Raw genomic sequence first — 15,946 nt, 5'->3', positions numbered from 1 at the left:
CAGGCAGTTGTAGTGAGCAACAAAGGATCCCCTGATCCTCCTTTTCTCCAGGCTAAACACCCCCAGCTCCCTCAGCTGCTCCTCATCGGACTTGTGCCCCAGACCCTTCCCCAGCTCTGTTGCCCTGCTCTGGACACTCTCCAGCCCCTCAAAGTCTTCCTTGTGGTGAGGGGCCCAGAACTGAACACAGCACTCGAGGTGTGGCCTCACCAGTGCTGAGTACAGGGGGACAATCACTGTCCTGCTCCTGCTGCCCACACTGCTCCTGATACAGGCCAGGATGCCATTGGCCTTCTTGGCCACCTGAGTGCAGACTGGCTCATGTTCAGCCACTGTCAACCAGCATGTCTGGGTTCTTTTCTGCTGGAACACTTTCCAGCCACTGCTCCCAGCCTGTTGCACTGCCTGGGCTTGTTGTGACACAAGTGCAGGACTCAGAGCTTCGCCTTGTTGACCCTCATACAATTGTCCTGAGCCCATCAATCCAGCCTGTCCAGATCCTTCTGCAGAGACTTCCTACCCTGCCCCAGATCAAGACTCACACCCAGTCAGTTTGGTGTTGCCTGCAGACTGACTGAGGGTGGTCTCAGTCCCCTTGTCCAGGTCCTCAGTAAAGATACTAAACAGGACTGGCCTGTCACCACCACTCCAACAGTGGCCTGGATATCCAGCCAGTGTTTGACTCAGTGAACAGTGCACACATCCAATCCATTAGCATCCAGTTTCTCCAAAAGAATGCCATGGGAAACAGTGTCAAAGGCATTACTCACATCCAGGTAGACAACATCCACAGGCTTCCCCTCATCCACCAAGAAGGTCACCCAGTCAGAGAAGTTTGGCTGAGGAGGACCTGCCTTTCATAAACCCATGCTGGCTGAGCCTGATCCTTTGGTTATCCTGTACATGTTGCATGTTGACACGCAAACCGATCTTCCGTGACCTTCCCTACTATTAAGGTTAGGCTGACAGACCTGTAGTTCTCCAGATCCTCCTCTAGCTCTTATAGATGGGCATCACATTTGTTAATGTCCAGTCGATGGGAGCTCCCCAGTTAGCAAGGACTGCTGGTAAATGATGGAAAGTGGCTAAGTGAGAACCTCTACCAGCTCCTTCAACACCCTTGGGTGTATTCCATCTGTCTCCATGAATTCATGTGTTTAAATGGCATAGCAGAACACTGACCATTTCCCCTGGGTTACTGGGCTTCATTCTGCTCCTTGTCTTCAAGCTCAGGGGGCTGGGCAGCCCGAGATCAACTGGCCTGACTGTAAAGACAGCAAAAGAAGGCATTAAGTACCTCAGCCTTTTCTTCATGCTTCATCACTCTGTTTCCCTATGTCTAATGAAAAATGGATATTCTCTGAAATATGATGATCTCTGAAAAAGCAACACAGTGCAAATTCTTATTGTGCATTGTTGTATCTGAGTTTTTGCTGTTTACCTTCTTTTATACCTCTGCAGTGTAGCAGCTTTTTCTAAGAATTTCTTTCCTTCCACTGTCTGCATTTTTTATTCATCACATCTAATGTACAGTATAGTTTAATACCAAAATGTTTTCATGTGGTAAGGGAATTCTGATTGTCCTACTCATTTTCTAAAGGCCTGCTCTGAGACCACCTCTGGTTATTATCCACACGTACTGATGAAGCTGTCTAGAATGGTGTGACAAATGTAGGTATTTTGAAGAAACTTGCCCCTGCAAACCTCCATTTGTGTACTTGGAATTAACAGATGCTTTACTATTCCTGTGTCATGCCCCCGCTTCTGTAATGTGCATACAATGATATCATTCATATCATCACACAAAGATGATGTGAAAATGAATCACTTAATGTTTGTAATGCATTCAGATGTTGTGATGAGCACTGTAGGATTACCCACAAGCAAATGAATAATTCATTGTTCAAGTCGGGCTTTGAACAGTGCATGGTAAACAAGACATGGGACTTCACACTGAATAGTAAGAGTATGGCCAAATAATTAATGATCACTTGTTCGACTAGCATGGTTAATTCAGAGTATTGGAAGGGAATGGCATCTTGTGAAAAGAGTGTAGTCCTGTCCTAAGGGACTGGATGTTAGTATATGGTGGGAAAGATAAATAAAGAAAAATTTTCATAGTTTCATGGTTTTCGTTTTCATAGTTCCCTGTTGCCCAGTGAATCTTTTTGGTCTTTGGTGTTTGAGCATCAAATGAAGGGTGCAACACCTTCTCTGGACACTTTGGTACAGTCTTTGGATATATTTTTTTATTTTGATATATCTTATATCTTGATATGAAGTGATCTTAAGACCAGCTAAAGGAAGAGGAGATGTAAACTTCTTCCTGTGTACTGGCTGCAGAATAAAAGTTTAGTTTTGATGGGATCTTAGGTTCTGGAATAGCTTGTTCCTGTGTTACACCTTTTGACCTTCCTTTCCATGATAGCTCCGAATGTTTACATTCTGAGAGTGAAAAAGAAAACTGAGGGAGGTATTTGCAGCTACACTACACAAAAATATGTCAATAATTCAGGCTGACTAATAGCTCCTCTAGTAACCAAAGTCACCTGCAATTTTTTATAGTCCTAGAGCATAAGCCATCCAGAACATATAATCAATTCCACTCTGCAGATAGAACTGATGGTTTTTTCCCAGGCATCTCCTCCCTACTTCCCTAAGCTGAATCTTTTAAAATCAATTCTGTAAGTTGGTCAGTTTAAAATCCTGAATATGCTGAGATAATGATACCAAACTTTTTTTGCTTCCAGTGACAAATCTATTGGCAGTGCGTCATTAAAAACAAATCAGAATTTCCATGAAAATGGTTATAATTCACATTTTTAATTTTAAAAATTTTTTAACTGTATTTTTTTAATGCTTTAAATACAAGACCACTGAGCACATACATGTCCAAGAGACAGCCACTGCCCATGTTAATACAATGACATCACTCTGTGTGATAAATAGCAGTTATGTCACACCTGTTTTTGAAAACAAAAGCAAATCACGTTTTAAAAGCAATTCTGTATTTCAGGCTTCTGGAACAATTTAACAAAGTGCTACTGCTTCATAATATTTGGGCAAATTTTGAGAATAAAACCTGCATAATAGCCTAGTGATTGGAATGAAACATAGGATCAAATAATAAAGGGATAAATCAGCATTTTAGGATTGTAAAGAAATATGAACTTTAAATACATTAATAAGAAATGTAATGAAAGGAGGAAACATTCTTTCCTAGATTCAGAAGTTGGCAAAGAACTGCAAACACAAATTTTATATTTTTTACTATAATGTATATAAACGAAAAGCTTGCAAAGGATGAACTCATCTTTTGCAAAGATGGGCCAAATTATTAAACCTCTAGGTAGAAACATTCAGGGAGTTCTAAGTGTAGTTTCACTGGTCTTTTATGAGAGATGAACTCTGGATGTTAACTGGCATTTGCTTCTGGTTTTGTCAGCGTTTTCTTAAGGTCCTGCATTATTTTTAACCTGAGGTCATGGTAAATCCAAGACCTCATCAACCTCACAGCCAAAACCTCACAGAGGAGGTTTCCTCAAGTTTGCAGGTATTGAAAACTTAAAATGAGACCTGTAACTTGGAGACACAAGTGAATGTTGGTACCTGAAGTAATCTGTGAATCTGCTGATGCCAATCAGGCCCTGAGTTAGAAACTACTGAGTTAGTTCTTTGCATTTTTCACCCAGGATTCTCAAAGCCTGCTATTCCTAATAAATTACTCTTGTTCACAATGTGGAAGATGTATGTAAGTTACTATGGGCTTATTCTAAGCCTGCACAAACGGAAACATAAATCAGCTTGGCTTACACTTCATGCAGAAGTGGTGTCAGGAACAGAAACCAAAGGTCTTTCTCCTCTGGGTCAGCTGACCCAGCAGTGTGAGAAAGCTCATTCATGTGCACACAGTTCTGTCTGCTGTCAAAGTTGTTAGCCTATTTCCCAAAGAAAACAAGACTTTTTCTTTAATTTTCTTTTTTTTGTCTCTTTTTTTTTCTTTTTTTTTCTTTTTCTTCTCCCTCTGCACCTCTTCTGCCTCATCCCTTCATCCAATAAGTTTGATTGTCTTGACCATCAGAGGTTTGGGCAGACTTGGAAGGGGAAAACAATAAAAATGTTATAAAATATAGGACTGGCTAGAAGAGGAAGATAAATTAGTCCTTTCTGGGAGATGTGTGAGCTTACCAGGTCTGTACTCCATCTTGCCTGAGAGGCTGGCTGAATCATTTGAACCATGGCTCAGGCTTTGCCATAGCAGGGCTCCCTCTCTGCCTGGCTGGGAGTTAGCTGATGGAGGAGGGATGTGTGGAACCTTGTTGAAATGGTGTCACTGGAGTAAGGGCTGCTGGGAGTTGTCATTTGCCATGAAGGAGAGAAACTTAGGTTCTATTACTGGTACTGTTTGCAGAAGAACTTGGAGCTATTCTTTCTGCTTGTAAAAATACATTTAACTTACTTGGGAATGTACTGTTATAATTTTGATCAGCTTGGCAATTATAAAAGGCATTTTATTTCCAACTAGGTTTGATAAAGCAGAAACTTATTTAAAATATTGAACTCTAAGCCCCTTCAAGGGACTGTTTCTTTAAATAAATACATAACTGCATCTCAAACTCCAAGAGGTTGTTTTTGGTTTTTTTTAATCTTCTAAGTAAGTGTTCTTTGCAGCAATGTCTTTCATCTCATGGGAGCTGTCTACTCCTTGTTTTAATCCCAAAACATCATCAAAGTCAGTGGGAAAGAAGAGGAAAAAAAAATAGTATCTGCAAACTCCAAAATAAAAGCTTAGTGTATTGTGATTGAGCGGGGCAAAATCTTATGTTGGTAGTTTTAGACTTTGTACAGGGAATTTCAGAGTTGGAACTTTTAACTGCATTGGTATAGGGACAGAGAATTATTTTTTTCACCAAGAACTGCACACATGAAATGTGTGAGGAGGATGTGGAGTGATGTTTAATTATGTTCTCCTTTGGACTACAACGCTGTAGCTATTTAGTTTATAAGGAAATCAGAAATGCATGTCAGAAACATATCCCCAGTCTGTTTGGAAGAGAAAAATTGAAACTATTGTCCTTCCACTCCCCCTGGAAAATCTGCTGACTTGATATTCTGTAGTCTGAGTGAGCTCTCAAGGTTATCAAAGTAATTTTTTGAAACCTGTGGTCTTAGTATTCCTCTAGATAATAGCATCAGGCCCATTATCTCATACTCTTCAATTTTGTTTTGGCTTCCTGCAATTTACATCCCATTGTCCACTGATATTTTCTGCTTTCTTTTAAAGTAAAGTCAAATAACACTTCCTATGTTGGCTCTGGACTTAATAAAAATCAGACATGCAGCATTTGGGACTCTTAAAATAACACGTTTTAATACAAAGATGTGAGATATCTTTTGAAATCTGTGGTGGATGTTTATTTCCTGCTGGGCTTAATTTAGGAATCTAGTGCTAGCATTAAACCAAGGGGAAAAATATTTGCTCTTTCATCTGTGTGCCACATCCCATCCAAAATCACAAACAGCTCCTTTAAATTTCTGATCTTTGTCCCCTGCTGGATGTGCATAATACACATGCCTGTCTGACATATGAGACAGCCAGAGCCTTAAGAAAAAAACCCAAAATTGCTAAGCTTATGCTTCTTGTCTTAGGCCTCATAATCATCTGCATTTTGGGAGAATGACAAGTGTCCAGATCTGTTTGATTTAATAAAGATGCAGCTTTTCCTTTTTTTTCAAGAAACCTCTTTCTTACCCAGTCAAAAGTCCCCTTTTTATTGGAGAAATAAAACACAGGTAAAAATGCTAGGAGAATAAATACCTTCCCCATATCAGGGGATCATTTCCATTTTTTTTAATACTATCTTTGAATACAGAAGTAAATACTTTCAGGAGTGTCACCTTAAAATTGAAAAATCTACTCAGGTCAAACTTGAATGTGAATCTGTCTTTAACACCTGACCATGTAGCTCTTACAAAGGTGTAAGCTCATTATGAAGGTGTACACCATAACACACAGAAGAACTTCTGGTTTTGTGCAAGCTGAAATGAGACTGTGTGGCTTCAGACATTTAACTGCTTGGAACACATCAAAGACCTGGGATCAGAGTTCAAAAGTTTTCACTTTCTGTTCGATAAAAGTCTATCTTTGTTTGAAAAATCGTTTTGGGCCTATTGTGCTACAATAGAGATTGCACATGAAAAGCATATTTTAAAAGAAAGCGATTAAGTTGTAAAATGTAACATTGAAAAGTTTGATGCTAGAATCAATATTGGACCTGTAATCTCAGTGGGTACGTTGTATGTAGGCATTGTGATACAGATTTTAATTATATGCTTGCATCTTTTTTTCTCTGTAGTTTCTCTGCCTCATTTACATATACATCCCTTCTCACCGCTCCCTCCCCTCAAAGAGAAAGCAGTCTTTAAACTAACAAGCTATTTGATGTTTTGTTTTCCCTTTATGCAGTATAAGAGCAAATTGCACTGGCTGTATGCTGTTCCAGCTCTGATATGAGGGCAAAATAATTAATTCTTTCCTGCAATTCTCTGTGGTACTTCACCAACTAAGGAGCAGAGTGATCCTCTACAGCCTATCTGCAGCTTTTTAGTTGCAATTGCAAGGAAAGCCCTGCCAGCACAATCTAAGAGAATTCATGTATTGAAATTTAAGTTATTTTTACAAAGTTTCTGTGCACAAATTTGAATTTTCTACCAGGTAGAGAGATCTGAGAACATTCTGAGTTGAAAAAAAAAAAAATAGAAAGAAAAAGCAGGCATGTTCATAACTGGCAGGCATGCTGTCAGTTCCTGATCCAAAGCAAGTGTCTTCTACAGCTTCCCAAAGGGAAGGCCATCAGGATTTTGCAGTGTGTATTCTTCAATTCATTTGTTTATGAGAACTGAATTTTGTATTTATACAAAAGCAAAATCTCAGGCCAAACAGTTTAATTTGCTGGAAAATAGATTTTGAAAGTAAAAATATCTGACCCACTTGGTAATTGAGGGTGCTGTTGAGCTAAAAGTATTAGTTTTATAAAAGACTAAGAAAGTGTACTAAACTTACTTTCCTCAAAATGTTCTGTTGTTAGCATATTCAAGGTATGCTGCACTTACTGGGCAATAATCAGCTGTGCTGTGCTGGTAAGAGTATGCTGGTCAGAGTTGCCTTGGGTCTGATCTTCTTTCTGAATTTAAGATTCCTGTCTGTGCTTTATATAAGTGCAAGTTTTTTTTTTGTTTTTTTTTTTTTGTTTTTAATGATGTTTGGTAATCGAAATAAACTAGAACTTAGTCCAAGGCAAAGTGAGTTTTCATTTTTAAAATGAGATTGTTTACTCAGTGGTCTTCAAAGCTGGCTTCATCAAGAGGGGTAACATGATTTTTCAGGGTCTTTTCAAAGACCCTAAACTCTTAACTTCATTAACACTTCATATCAAAGGAAGAAACTAAGGAGTATTTTTTGGGGCAGATATTTTGCTTTCTTGGACTTTATCTATCTTCCAAATCCTTGGTATTGACCTTAAGCAAAGTGAGGAAGCTTGAAAGGAGCAGGTATAGCTCAGCCTCAGTTAGAAGGGACTGCTCCTAAGCACCTCTCCACCTGGCACTCATTATAAAAAGTTGTTTTAACCATAGTGTACTCCAAAATATCTACTCAGCGTCCTTATTTTTTACCCCATACTGGGCACATATTAAGTGACTCAGAAGTCATGGTGCAACCCAAGTGAAAGACACTGATGTCTTTTTGCAGGTTTTTTTATCCATTATTTTCTTCTGTGTTATCAGAGAGAGCTCAGTGGTGAGCACACACCAAGGTACAGGTGAAGAAACTCAAGTGATGATCACAGTGATGTGATATTGTATTTCCCACACCATTTTGCTGATATTATTTTGGTATACTATGTTCATAATTTATGTGAAACTGTGATTTGTCACACTGATATTAAATCTCTTGTAGGCAGCATTTCTCTCATTTGGAGGTTGAGCTAGAAAGGTAAGGTGAGCATCATCCAAGGGCTGTGTAAGAACCAGCTTTTCATCTTAACCCTAAGCTACCGCAAAATTAAATTTTCCTGATGATTAGTATATTATCTCCAATAAGGTCTTTATTTCCTCAGTTGTGTCATCACTGGTACAAGAATGAAAATGAATGCCCAAATGGTACACAGGGCAACTCAAACCACAAAACTAAACTTTTTATCTTCAAAAAAACCCAAACCAGTTGTTCAAAAAACAAACCATCCCACCATGCATTCTAGTATTTGTGAAGTATTTGTTCAACAAAAAGCCTGCTCTTTTGTTTATCTTTATGGGAAGATAAACCAGAAGGAAAACTGCTAGGCTGGTGGTAAAACCTTCAGAAGTTACAAATAGATTGAAGACTTCTAAGACCAGTATTTTTATAAAATGTTTGGACATTGAAGGCTGCTTCACTGACTTCCAGCGAGACAGTGTTTCTGAGTGTGGCTCTGAGGAAGAGCCTTAAAAGCTAAAATGTGTTGGGAATTTTAAAAAATGTTACCTTTAATCTTTGTCTGCTTTAATGGGGCCAAATTTTAGGCAGTGGGAATAAAGGAAGTCCTAGTTGGGTGCATTCCTATTCTTAATTGGAGGCTATGAAAAATGAATCAAGTTGTGGAGGAAGAACAGAGCTCATCTTAAATACACAAAACCAATACAAGTATCTTCTCATGAAAATGTTTTGTCTTCACTTTTTTCATTAGTTTTCAGAATGATCATAGTATATAATGTTAATTGTGTATGGAATTATCTTGTAATCAAGCTTCAACATCCCTTGTGTATATAAAAATGTGTGCATCTGTCTTGCTGTAGTAGTTACTCTTGCTATACAGCATTTCCTATACATAAAATAGGAAATATGCAGGCAAATTTGGCTTCTGTAAATGGACAATACTTAGTTTTTGAGTGCTGTCTAGAATTTTTTTTCATATTTTGTTCATTTGAGCATATCTGGGTTTATTGCACATTTTCTTAACCAAAAAAACCACCAAAACCCAAAAAACTCGCCATGAATTCTTAAGTTTGGTTTCACAAATTTTTGTATTTTTGTCCTATTTTTGTGCAGTGGTAGTTGTTATGACATATCTTCTTTGTTCCATGACTTCTCATTTGTTGGACATTTCTCAGAGAACTCCAGAGAGAGCTGAGAACATACTTGACTCTGATGCAGTGATATAAATATAGCCAAATATGAGCAAAATGAAGCTTGCAATGCTTATGCTTCTGTATTTTACTGTGGTATTTATGTAACACTTCGGATTATTGTGCTAGCATTTCAGATATTTCAGTTTCTCCTCATCACCATTATCCTTAAAATTGTTTCTCTGGATAGTGGGCGAGAAGCAGGAGATGCAATGGAGCTTTTTATGTGATCTGTGTAGCGGGGATTGTCCAGGTTAGGTCTCTGCAGAGAAGGTATTTGGCTTTTAGACCTGTACTTTCTTTACACATGCAAGTAGAGCACACATTCATGAGTATATGTAACAAAAATACTCAAGTCTTATAATTCATGTGCAGGAATTGTCCATGTAGGTGTGTCTGATACTTCATGGCTGCTTAGTGACATGCCGGTTTTGGCATGACTTTGTCCACTTAAAAATAAATTCTGATTTTTTATTTTTAAATTTTTTTTAAATTCTTTTATTACTAAATATATTTTTCATTAATATTTTTGAGAAATCTGAGTTCATGGCAAAATTTATAGGACTTCATGTTAAAATTCCAGATGCTTTGGATAGAATGTGCTGCTAGAAGTAGGGGTATCTATGCTGGGATTGATATGTGCCTTCAATGATGTGAGATTGGAGGACACATAGAAATCATCCTTAGATGTGCAGAATTCTTGTTGTGAGCAAAGAAATTAAGTCTAGATTTTTGGGGTAATTTTCGATTTTGTGCATTGGTTGTCTGATGCTTCTCAAGCTTTTGCTTTGAAAATTCAGTGGTTGCATATTTTGACTGAATACTTTATAGATTATGGATAAAATGATAAATATGGTTTACTGGATGGTTGTGTTTTATTGCTGCAAATTTACCTGATATAGATTTCTAACCTTTTTTTCAGTTATTTTTGCCTTTTCAGTAGAAAAATGGGGTTTAATAAAGAGAAGTTTGCCACAAAAGAACAAATCAACTGACACATTTTTTTTTTACCTTGCTATGTGTGAAGTATTTTTAAAAGTACCATAAAAATACAAAATGAGTGAATCTGGCTGCAGTTTATTGTTTAATGGGTATGAGAGAGACTTTAGGTTCAGTGTCATTAAGCAGTTCCCTTAAATGGGGATGTGGTTTGGAATGGCTGTTTATAAATATGCAGATGTACTTAAGCCCAATAACTGTCAAGCATTTGCATGTTAATGAAGTGCTGGTGCACTAAGCAGTGGACAGCCAGCTGGAACTGTGGAGATAGGATTTATGCTGAGGGTCTCAGGGAAACTGCCATGCCATGTAAACAGAAGGTATAGCTCCTATTGACTGGCAGAGATCTTGTTTGCTATTGACACTTATTTACTTGTATTCTATCAGATGCACAGTAAAGCCAAGCTCTTGCTCTCCCCAACCCTTCTGGTTTTTTCCCTAAAGTAAATCAATTTTGAGGACAGAAATGAATACCCTTCTTTCTCACATAGATGGCAGAACTCATAAGGGAATAATTACAAGTCTAATTCAGCTCTTTTAATGACATCAGCCCAATGATTCTTGGATTCAAAGTCCCGGATGAGTTCCTAAGCTTTTTAACTCTAAGCTTCTAGGCTGAAATAGTATGACTTTTAAATTTTGTTTTCATTGGAAGATCAAAGAAATGACTGCAGCATTAATTAATTGTGCGTATTTTGTTTGTGTAGCCCACTGAAGAAAGATTGTGTATTTAATAACATTCATTTGCTGGGTGAGATAAGGAAAGGAAAGAAGGCTGGTGTGTTGGGCCTATCAGAGGAATTGTCTGTAGGGCTGAGAGAAGCTTTTAGAAGTTGGGCATCCATGTATATATTTTCTAGAAGATTTTTCTGTCAGATCTAGTCTGTTAATCCTGACATGAGCTTTTCTAATGGGCTGGGTTGCAGGTGGATTACTTGGGGTGACTGTTTTATCTTGTGCAGATTTTAAGCACATGAAGATTTTTTATTTTGTACACAAGTTACAAATACATCTTTGGGAATGTAGAGCGGAATTGCATGTTTCTACATTATTTTCTTTTTGGTAATGTAATAGTATCCATAACTTTCCCCTTATGCAAGAATACAATGGGGGAGTGCTGGGGCAGTTTGTATGATTAAAAGCTGTACTCCTTTAGTCAAGGCAAGCCAGACACCCTTTATATCCATTCTTTGGCAACTCACTATATTGTCCTTAAGCTATTTCTGGAGATGGGTGCAACACTTGCCTTGCTCTGAGTGTGGGACATCTCTACTGGTCTCTATGATTTCTTCAAAGACAAGAGAGAGCAGACACTACAGCAGTAATCTCTTCTCTCAGCACCCTTGTGTGCAGCCCATCTATCATGTCCTCATAGATGCTGAGTTGCTGCTGTCCCCAGAATTATCACTTCCTCTGCTAGACTGAAGTGCAGAGCATAACTGAATGCACACTTACCAGAAAACATCCTTCCATTTCCTCTTAGTTTCTGCTTCCTTGTACTGTAAGGGAAGGGAACTTTTTTGCCAGTCACATACAAAGATGGTGCTCCTTGGTCTGGTTTGCTCAGAAATAGGACAAGGAGTCATGCAAAGCAGCTGCTGCGGGAAGGGAGAGCCGTGATGTTTTGCCGAGGAGGAGAAATGCTGGAGAAAAACATGTCCCCTTCTGCAAGTCCTTTTTGTAATGTAATGGGATTATTCCTTAATTAAAAGAAGTCATAGATCTTTGTCTGCTGGTTGGAGGCAGCACACCTGTGTGCCGGCTCCAGGGGGAGCTGGCTCTGGTAGCCTGCTGGCTGCCGGCAGCCGCTCTGATCCTGTTTCTGCGGGAACAAGTGTTGGATCAGCAAATGGGATGTATGTGAGAACAATAACACACAAATATTGATTTGCTGGCTACCCGAGCTATTTCTGTGGTTGCAAGCTGTCTGCCTTCAGCCGTGTGCCTAACTCTGCACGTAAGGCACAGCGCCCCTGCTCTGCTGCCTTGTCTTTACCGCTCACAGAGGACTGAGGAGTGCTTTAACACACAGCATGTGAAAAAGTGCATCCGTGGAGTGCTTGTATGGTCAGCCAGAGCTTAGTCCAACCTATTTCTTCCACTACCACCAGTGCCGATATTCGTGTTACGTTTGTTAACTCTGCAAACTAAGGATGAGGACTGCCTTGGTGTCTGGCATCTCCCAGAGGAGTGAGAAGAGAACAGGGGAGGTGGTTACCTTGTAATTTTGCACCCCCGTCCCTCTCTTTCTTTATTTCTTTCTCACTTAAAAAAAACCCCTAACCCTAGCCCTTCATATTTTGTCCTGTGCAAAAGGTTAAATTTAACCTGTCTCAGTTTGAGCAAAAGGGGGTGAAAAACCACCATTATGATAATAATATTATGTTCCATGTAATTTTAGATGTCAGTCTTAAAATCTGCTGGTGTGGGATCATGTTCAAGCATAAGTCAAGACTTACAATAGAGTTGCAGTTAAAAATTCTGACTTTACTGTTACATGCATGCAGAGTTAACTCTTATTACTATCTAAATAACAGCAGAATTGTTGGTTTTGATCTTACCTAAAGATGCTAATCAGCAACCAGATTCCTTGTAATTAACCCCTTATTAGGTGGATTTTCAAGTTTTTTTAAACCTACAGAGCTTTGTATTTTGTATATCCCTAGACACCTCTGTATTTTGTAGTTTAATTCCATTTTGAATGGAAAGGAATTTTAACTTTCTTGGGCAAAAGGTTAAAATAGAGTTTGCACCTGAAAAAGGGGATTTAATGCTTTGCCTGTCAAGCAGCAGTAGGATGAAAATCCCAGAATGCCTGACAACTGTCTGTCTGACAATACCTGACTGACTGTATTCTGTTGCCCTCACTGTCCTATTAGGAAACCTTTCCAGGGCTCAGAGAGCTCCTGAGAGTTATGCTTTTTTTGCAGAATCTTTCTTTCTGCCCTTCCTTCTCTTTCCTTTTTATTATTAAATTACTTATTAATTACTCCCTGGATTCTAAGGCTGTTAAATGCAGCTCATCAAACTTTGACTTCATGCCAGAGAAGCTCTTGACTTCTTCAATTCATCCAGCTTCAAATTGTTCCCATTGTCCAAACCTGCAGCTGGCTATTGATGTGGTGTGGAAAAGCCCCGATGGAGCAACCTTTCCTTGAGAGCAAAACACAGGAACAGCAGGGGTCATGGAGAACTTTGGGCTCTTTCTACAAGCTGAAAGGATTTCTTCTGCAGTTTAGGATCCCTCTGTGGGTTTGGTACCTGTTTGTGTTGCTCTCCAGCTTCTGCAACACTGTTTTATTGCAGTGCTCTACTGAAATTACTCTTGCTGGAAGAACTTGTTGCCTGTGGGGTTTTTTAAAGGTTCCTGGGCACTTCCGAGACAGTTGGCAGACAGTTCTTGTACTGAAAATCTCCTTGCAAATATTGGAGATCTTATGATTGCTTCAGTTGTCTGCTTTACTAAAAAACCTCTGCTGTGTGTCAAAAACTAAAGGAATCATTTTTTCTCTTCAACACACTGATACTTCCTGGCAATCGTGAGCAGGACATAGACCCATTAAAAGCTCCCAATTAGTTCTTAACCAATGTTTATACAATAGCTCAATACAAATTACATTCAAACATTAGCATAAAGCAAAACTGTGCTATTTTCATTTTGACAAATTTGTGTATGCTGTGGAAACCACAGAATTTATGGGAGAAGGAGAATGCCTTGGAGAAGAATACAGCATTAGCTGGCCATTGGTTAGTGAGATGGTACACAAACCTCGGCGTCAGGCTGGCTTTGTTTGTTGCTCCAGGAGTTGTGGGCTGCTGAATGTTTTTTTTAAGGAACACTTTTCTCAGTTGCATGCTTGCCTAGAGGTGGTCTCCTCCACCACAAGCACCTTATTCTTGCCAGTCATCCCTTCAGGCTCAGCGTGCTGGTGTAAGCCGAAGCAAGAAAACATATCCGCAGACCACAGCATGCTGCATCTTATCAGCAGTGGCCAGCAAGCAAGCTCAAATCAGTCCTAATTTGTAAAAAGCTTACCAAGCTAGGACTAGGCTCCTCAGGAGAAAAGGTGCCTCTTTCTCACCAGCTGAAATGATGAGATACACCGGGGGCTGCTGTCCTGGATCGATTGAATGTGCTGATGCCCTGACACTCTTTGCAGACATCAGACGTATTTAGTGCTTAGGGCATGCCTCCATACTGCTCTGTTTATCCTGAGCCTCCTGGAAACCATATGTCTGTGATTCATGGGGCATTGAGCCTGGGCTAATCAGCTATGTTGACAGGCAGGGTATATTTTATTGGGCTTAATGCAACCTTAATGTTGTCGTGCAGTTTCCAGAATACTTAGTGTGGATATGCCCATGACCAGAGGAGCTTAAAGTGACTTGGAATTTGTCCCTGTCCAGTTCAGACTGCATGACCTTTAAAGCGACTGTGAAGCAATATCTCCTCCTTTTTCCTCTGTGTCCCAAAGGCCAGTCCAGGACAAGGAGGTTTTGAAAGGACACAAGAAAAACAGAGCCAAAGTAAACACCAGCAAGGAAAGAGAAGAGGAGAGGAAGAAACAGAAATAGCCATGGAAATCTGTCAGGTACAGAGAAGGCCCTTTCTGACATACTCTATTTCTTATAACACTTAGCATACACTTAGATAAACCAGTAAAAAAAGCCATTCTGACCCTGTGAGATGTTATGCTTGGATTTACAGTATATTCCTGCTGTGAAGATAATATTCAGCATTTGAACTATGACAAACTGGAACTGTTTTGTATGAACTGTGTTTTGTACGAAAGGTGTGTTTTAAACTCTGGGACATTTTCCTACTTGCTCTCAACCAGGTTTATGTATTAAAAAAAATAAAGGAAGAAGGCAGTGTGAGAGCATGCTGTGAGTATGCTACAGAGCTGCCTAGCTGACTGACCCTCCCTATTTGGCTGGCTACTTTCTGAGAGCATGTTGAACACATGCTCTGGTGCTGTTTGAAGGCCCCATGAGAGGAAGAAACTGATTGAAAGCTCTCAGTTATGCTGAAGTGGGTGGCCAAAGTGCTGGAATTGAACAGCTGCTATGAACCTGCTGAACTTTGTTGTTTATAAATTATTTTGCAAGCCATCTGGAACAAGAATGGTGCCACAGTTTACAAAAGCTGTAGCTGAGGTTTTCAGGTTGAGCAGCAAGTGTGAAATATTATTAAGTGATTATCAGATTTTAAAGGCTTTTCTGAGTGGCTTAAAGAGAGACTCTTAGGTTAGAGAGGTTTTAACAGAAACACATTGCTGGCTTTTCTTTCCTCACGGTGTGTTTATCTAAGTTACATTTGAGTCTCCCATTAAATCCTTAACAATACACAAGAATCCTACTCTGACTGAGGAAAAATACCTATTAGGTAAGAGGTTTGTTTGCTTCATGGGTAGGAGATTGTACTGCTGTCCTTGACATAGTATTCCTTGGAAAACCTTTCCCATGTGTAGTGCTGATGTCAAATGTGAGATTATTTATGTTTCAGGTGGAATGAGGCTACTTAATACATCTGCCCATTTCCCAAATCTTGCTGAAGCAGCCCAGTGACTCCTGTAAGTGGAACAAGCGCACAAGGACCATGCAACACGGCCAGGCTGTAACTGGCAGCTTCCCTCTGGCTTGGCTTTCTCTGTCTTTTATGGACTTTCCCCTTGGTAGCAGGACAGTGTCCATAGGTGCCACTGTAGCTAAATAAGTATGGGCTGGATGAGGGGACCAGGACTTGGAAGACCTTTGGAAATCACACTTTGGGAAGTGTGATATT

General features: G+C 39.5%; 1 long non-coding RNA gene across 9 annotated transcripts in view; it reads left to right on the top strand.

Moving 5' to 3' along the window:
- Positions 1 to 15,946, top strand: part of LOC117243895 — a 253,109-nt gene that overhangs the window by 157,497 nt on the left and 79,666 nt on the right. The window contains exon 5 of one of the 9 annotated variants that reach the window (XR_004495900.1): positions 14,637 to 14,753. The exons of the other annotated variants lie outside the window; for them this stretch is intronic. This is a non-coding gene — a long non-coding RNA (uncharacterized LOC117243895). The remainder of the gene's footprint in view (positions 1 to 14,636; positions 14,754 to 15,946) is intronic. 9 annotated transcript variants of the gene reach the window in all.

This window comes from Parus major, chromosome 2, assembly GCF_001522545.3.
Source record: "Parus major isolate Abel chromosome 2, Parus_major1.1, whole genome shotgun sequence".
Taxonomy (NCBI): domain Eukaryota; kingdom Metazoa; phylum Chordata; class Aves; order Passeriformes; family Paridae; genus Parus; species Parus major.
Note: the sequence above shows the minus strand (reverse complement) of the source record. Positions and strands in the feature narration are given on the sequence as shown.